We start from the raw sequence: 5777 nt of genomic DNA, 5'->3' as shown, positions 1-5777 counted from the left end.
TTTTTGCCATTACGGTTTAACTATCCAAATCCTTTTTTTAGTATTTTGACCTAGAGGTTAAACTAAAAGAAAAAATGTAAAATAGTTAATATATGTAGGCACTGCAGTCATTAGTTTTGGTGCATGTACACATTCAGTAGTTATGAAGAGTCACTGAATGCAAAATAATGTAGCTTTCTTTATCAGAGATACGTCCTAGTCGCGCTGACTCCATTCTAAGTATGAATTCGCTTTATAAAAATTCGTTTTTGTTGTTATGCAAACTAGTTTCTTGGCAAATTCTTCGCAGATCATTGATATTTTTAGGCAAGAATTTGGTTCATACTTGAAGGTTGAGAGGTAAATATACAGCCTAAAGTTACCTTATTTTTCAGGGGAGCAAATGTTGTATTAATGGACGCTTGCCTTTCCGCTCAAGTTACTTTAATGGACTACATATATGGCGAGGATTTTTGAGCTGCAAGGACTAGTCGTCATAATCAAGCTATGGATTCAAGAATGGAACTACGCTTGAACATCAACATTAGTTCTAATTAGTTCAGAGGGGACTGCAAACCCGTGTATAGTACTAGTCAGGATTGAGTGTTTTATGCTTATTCTTCAGTCAAAAAGTCCCTATAGTTTAAAGGCAGCGAATGAATTTTAATGGCATTTAATTTAACTTAATGGTATATTAGTATTTGAAAAACTCATATCGCTTAGTTTGATGTTCTATTTAGCTTAAAGTAACAAGTTAACCAGTCGCCTAGTAATGTTTTCTTGCTGTTTTTTTTTTTTTTTTTTTTTTGTATTAATAGTTTGTCAGGAGTCATAAGTAGTGAGCAAACACTAGGATTGAAAAGCTTGTGCAAGAGAATTTGGGCTATTTTTTGTATAACACTGTCTGACATGTGATTGCTTTTTTGATATGCTATATTAGATTTGTGATACCCTAAATACTGGATTCCCCACCCCCCACTCCCACCCTCACCCCCACCCCAACCCTCACCCCCACCCCAACCCTCACCCCTACCCCCACCCCTTTTACCTGGCTGTGTAAACCTATAGGCTTCACATGCGTCCAGAAATCTAAGTTTGTTACAGTTTGGTTTAACACTACACGTGAACATCCCCCCAAATCGCTCATTGGTGGCCTTTTACGGTCACTAGACACTGACCAACTAATGTATTAGAGACTCTCTCTCTCTCTCTCTCTCTCTCTCTCTCTCTCTCTCTCTCTCAGCTTCTAGTAACCTTGGGAAGCTGCGGTAGACTGTCCAAAATATTTCGTATAATTAGGTCAACTTTGTGAACCTGAAAGCTTCTGCTACCCTTTCTTAAGACGGCAGTATGTTAGCTTCTGATTTTTAAGCTACGTTTTGTAAATTTCTCTGACCTGTAGATTAATTGTAACATTTATTCCAAGATAAATTAGTCTTGAGATACAAGTCGTGACAGTGTAGCAACATGCGTTCTTTTTAAATCTGTTTCAACCATGAGATAAATCCCTGCAATCTCTCTCTCTCTGCTTAACGGAATTATTTTTTCGTTATCTCTGTTTTTGGTTCCCCTGGCTGAGCCGCTGCATATCATTTGAGACTATGATATTAAGGCATCGAAGATCACATTGTTTTCTACCAGCCAGATGTTTTAACTCGCACGCAGTCCTTCTTGACTTGTACAGTACTATTTGTTATTGACTTTTTGGAAGCAAAAATTCAGTAATTACACTGGAGAAATACCTTGTTGAACTTGCTGCAATAAATTTACTGTTATTTGCATCTTGCTGTTTATCCTGGGCTCCAATAAGAAGTGGAATTGTGATGATCTTGGATTCTGTTCTACGGTTTCAAAGTTCTTGAAAAACTTAGGCTGCCGTTTAAAAGTATTTCATAATTATGAACTAAGCATCTAGTCATATACATTGTCAGCAGTAGTTTTGCGTTTCAGTAGATTCAGGGAAGTCCTTGTTCATAGCTGTAATGTAATTTTCATTCTCTCTCTCTCTCTCTCTCTCTCTCTCTCTCTCTCTCTCTCTCTCACACACACACACACACACACACACACACAAACATGCGCTCACTTGTTGTATATGTAAGTAAGCAACAGTCTACAGCCATATCATAGCATAGGGAAACTATACTACATGAACTTTACTTTGCTCAAATTAATGTTAATTGATAAAACTAGAAATACAGTTTAGAGTCAGATGTAAGTTGCATAACATGTAAGAGGACGGATCTCCTATAGTTTTGTTAGATTTGTCCTTTAAGGCCAAATATCTTTTGAAAGTAACTCGTGTGGTATCATGAAGCCCTTAGACTCCTTTGTTATTTTTCCTCCTACTTAATATGTATTTAGTAGTTCGATTCTTTTGCAGCTCAGCATCTTGGAGAAAGTATAGCTTCTTTAGTTCCTTATTTCCTGATATTTTTAGTGTTTTCCTGAAAATCAATATCTCTCTCTCTCTCTCTCTCTCTCTCTCTCTCTCTCTCTCTCTCATTACTTTTAGTTTATTTCTTTTTACTTTTTGTCAATTATTTATTGCCGTTTTCTCTTTCATTCTTATACCTGTTACAATTTCTCTGAGGATGATGATGTATGAGTATGTTTGTGTGTGTGTGTTTTCTTAATATCATGAGCTTTAGTGGTATAAAGAAAATTGAGGTATGCAGTCAGTGCAAATCCGTGCATACGATTAAGGGTGGACTTTTTTTTCATTTAAAAAGCAAATTGCTGCTACTTTTTTTTCAATGTTAACTCTGAATAAGGTTCTGGTAGTTTGAAAGGTTTGTGCGTGTCTTAGTGAGGGGGCGTATAAGCAAAATATCTTCAAAATTAGGGGTTGTAGTATTTTTTTTTTTTTTTTTTTTTTTTTTTTTGCGTCCACTAGATGCATTTTTACAGTGAAGATCAGCGAGACTGTGGAGAGATTGTGGCATAGGTATGAAAGTCAAAGGCCAGACAGTATTTTCTGGAGTTTGTGAGTGTGCTCTTAATCTGTAAAAATAGGTAAGATGAGGCTTGGGACAAAAAAGAAAATTGCTTCCAGCAAGACTATCAGTCGTAATGATGAGTACAGCGAATAACCGAGTAAATGACTGGGCTAAATTCAGTTCGGCTAAAGCTGTTACGAAGTAAGATTGACCTTGTTAGCCATTGTAGATAATCTCTCTCTCTCTCTCTCTCTCTCTCTCTCTCTCTCTCTCTCTCTCTCTCTCTCTCAGGGCTTCATGATTAAAAAATAAAATAACGTAAAACCTTCCAATATACGTGAAGTATAAAAACTTGAGACTAATTTTTTTTATAGCTATTGAAGACTTGCTAACAAAATTTTCTTTAGATTTTGGCAATTTCAGAACGCCTCCCCCAAATCCTATTTCCTTCTCATTCCCACAAACTGGAAATGTAAAATCAATCTGAAGTTTAGCAACCGGCCCCCCACCCCTCCCCCACCTCTCTGCCCCACCTAAACCCCGTTTCTCTCCCTCAGTTCGGTAAATGACATCACTGCCAAGAAGGGTTTTAGTGTGTATGGAAAGACTCAAAATTTTCCATTTGCATTGCTATTCATTTGCATTTGAGGTTCCTTCAACTACTGGTGTAATAACAACAACAACACTTGAATGTTTCCAATGTTAGACAAAGTCAGGTTACTTACGACTGTGATAATGTTGGGATGATTTAGTTACTTGCCTACTTTCAGTTCAATTTTACCGTGACTCATTCAGTCAGGAAACGCTATTTTGTTGATACTTATGTTTGCCAGTGATTTTCCCTCTAGGATATCAGAAGAATTTCCAGGTTATGTTAATATTTTGGATTTTTAAAAATCTAATGTAAGTTTAAGTTCTGAATTCTGACATACGCCCTCTTGTGGAAGATTGTAATGTTAAAAAGCAAGTTTTTGTGCTAATTTTGTAAGGAGCATTGATTTTTGTGTGGATTTATTACGTATTTCAATGACAAATAACTTGTCAAGGTATGTCAAGAACTGCGTAAAGATTTCTATGTTCAATGGCCACAATGCACATGAGAAAATATGACCTGTTAGAGTAGAACTTTATTATAAGTTGGGGTTTTTACTTAACAATGCAAAGTCTGTTAACTATTTAAGTAATCAAATATTTCAAGCTCATATTATCACTTTGTCCATCGAAGTCTAGCAATTCTGTCCTTTCTATTGCACTGACACTTCGGCTACCTGAAAAGGAGTCCAGCTGGGTTCATGAAAAATCCTTTTTGTCACCGATTTTGGTTCGTTAATGTCCATAACATAAAGAAAGGTAAATGTCGCGATAATCATCTTTGGAGGAAATGTGTGATCAATTCCTCTAGCTCGTTCCTTTGTTGTTTAGAAGGTAAAGGTTGTACAATTTCTTGTTCTGTTTCTGGTTGCTTTGTGCATTGAAGGTTCAGCAGAGATGTGCTGTCATTTGGGCAGAATAGCACAATTTGCGTGAAGGTTTGCCGTGTAATTTAGTCTTATTTGGCTGATGGACAGATTTCACAGAGGTGGTCTGGTGTTCAGGAATCGGTGGGCTGCATAGAGCTAAATCTATTTTGATATGCAGGTATACACTGATCTTAGAAGGCCTCTTTAATCATCCCATTTCTTTATCTGCAAGTATTTTTAGTTCGCTGAAAGTTGCAGAAATAAAAGAAGTTGGCCTACATGTTGAAGTCATACTACTATAATCGGGCAGCTGTGTGGAGATTAGTGTTCAGCTTATGGAGGCATTCATACGAAAAATATTAAATGCTTTGAATTTCTCTTTGGTTAAACAATTTGTGTTCGACTTTAATTTGCATGATGATAATAAAGTTATTCCTTCCTTGTATTACCTGTATATGAGGTAGTTTGGTTAACAGGCCCAGATTTTAAGGTAATTCATATCGAGAGTTTAAACATCAACAACCTTCCTTGGAAGCACAAATTCTGTAATTCAATGTTATAATGAAAGATGATAATTCCATAGCTTTTGAATACAATGACAATAACAACTATATTTCCTTAAAATCATCCTGAAAAACTTGTTACTTTGAAAGCCCCAGTTTAATGTTGTGATATGTACTAAAGAAACTGAAGTGTTGATCCACATCTGATGAAAAGACTAATAAGAAATAGGGATGAAATTTGTGTTGCAAGTCAAGCTGAAATCTATAGGAAAGCATTTTGGCAAAAGCCCAAGGGCCACAAAAGAGAAAGCAGTCCTGCGAAAGAAAGAAAAATGAGAAGTGAATGTACTATATGGGCCTGCCACCTCGATGGCCGCGAGTTCGATTCTCGAGCATTCACTCTCGACATGGTTTGGAAGTCACATAAAGCTGTTGGAGCCGTTGCTGAATAACACTGGTTCCATGCAACGTAAAAACACCATGCAAACAAGCAATATGCTATATGAAAAGTATTACAGATACTCAAACAATAATAGAAACAAAGATAAATTACGTGGTTAAATGAGACATTTATGAAGTCCTTCCGACCGAAAGGTTCTTGGAAGGAGCAGGTTAAGTACTTCAGAAAGCCCTCATGAATTTGCTCTTTAAAAAAACAGGGCGCTTATCTGGTAAATTACCGTGGATTTTTTAAAATGTAGGCGTACTTTTGAAATTATAAATAGACATATATCTCGGTTTGTGGTAAGGCATATGTGCATTTAAGTTTTAGAAGTTTACCCAAACCCTAGAGCTGTTTGCAGTAGCTGGGAGTCTGACTTTTGTCGATAATCTGAAAGCAAGATTCGGTTTTCAGTTCATGAGAACTCCATTTTTATTATTCTGCCTGGGGTTTAGAT

Source organism: Macrobrachium nipponense, chromosome 14 (assembly GCF_015104395.2).
Source record: "Macrobrachium nipponense isolate FS-2020 chromosome 14, ASM1510439v2, whole genome shotgun sequence".
NCBI classification, from domain to species: Eukaryota; Metazoa; Arthropoda; class Malacostraca; order Decapoda; family Palaemonidae; genus Macrobrachium; species Macrobrachium nipponense.
Note: the sequence above shows the minus strand (reverse complement) of the source record.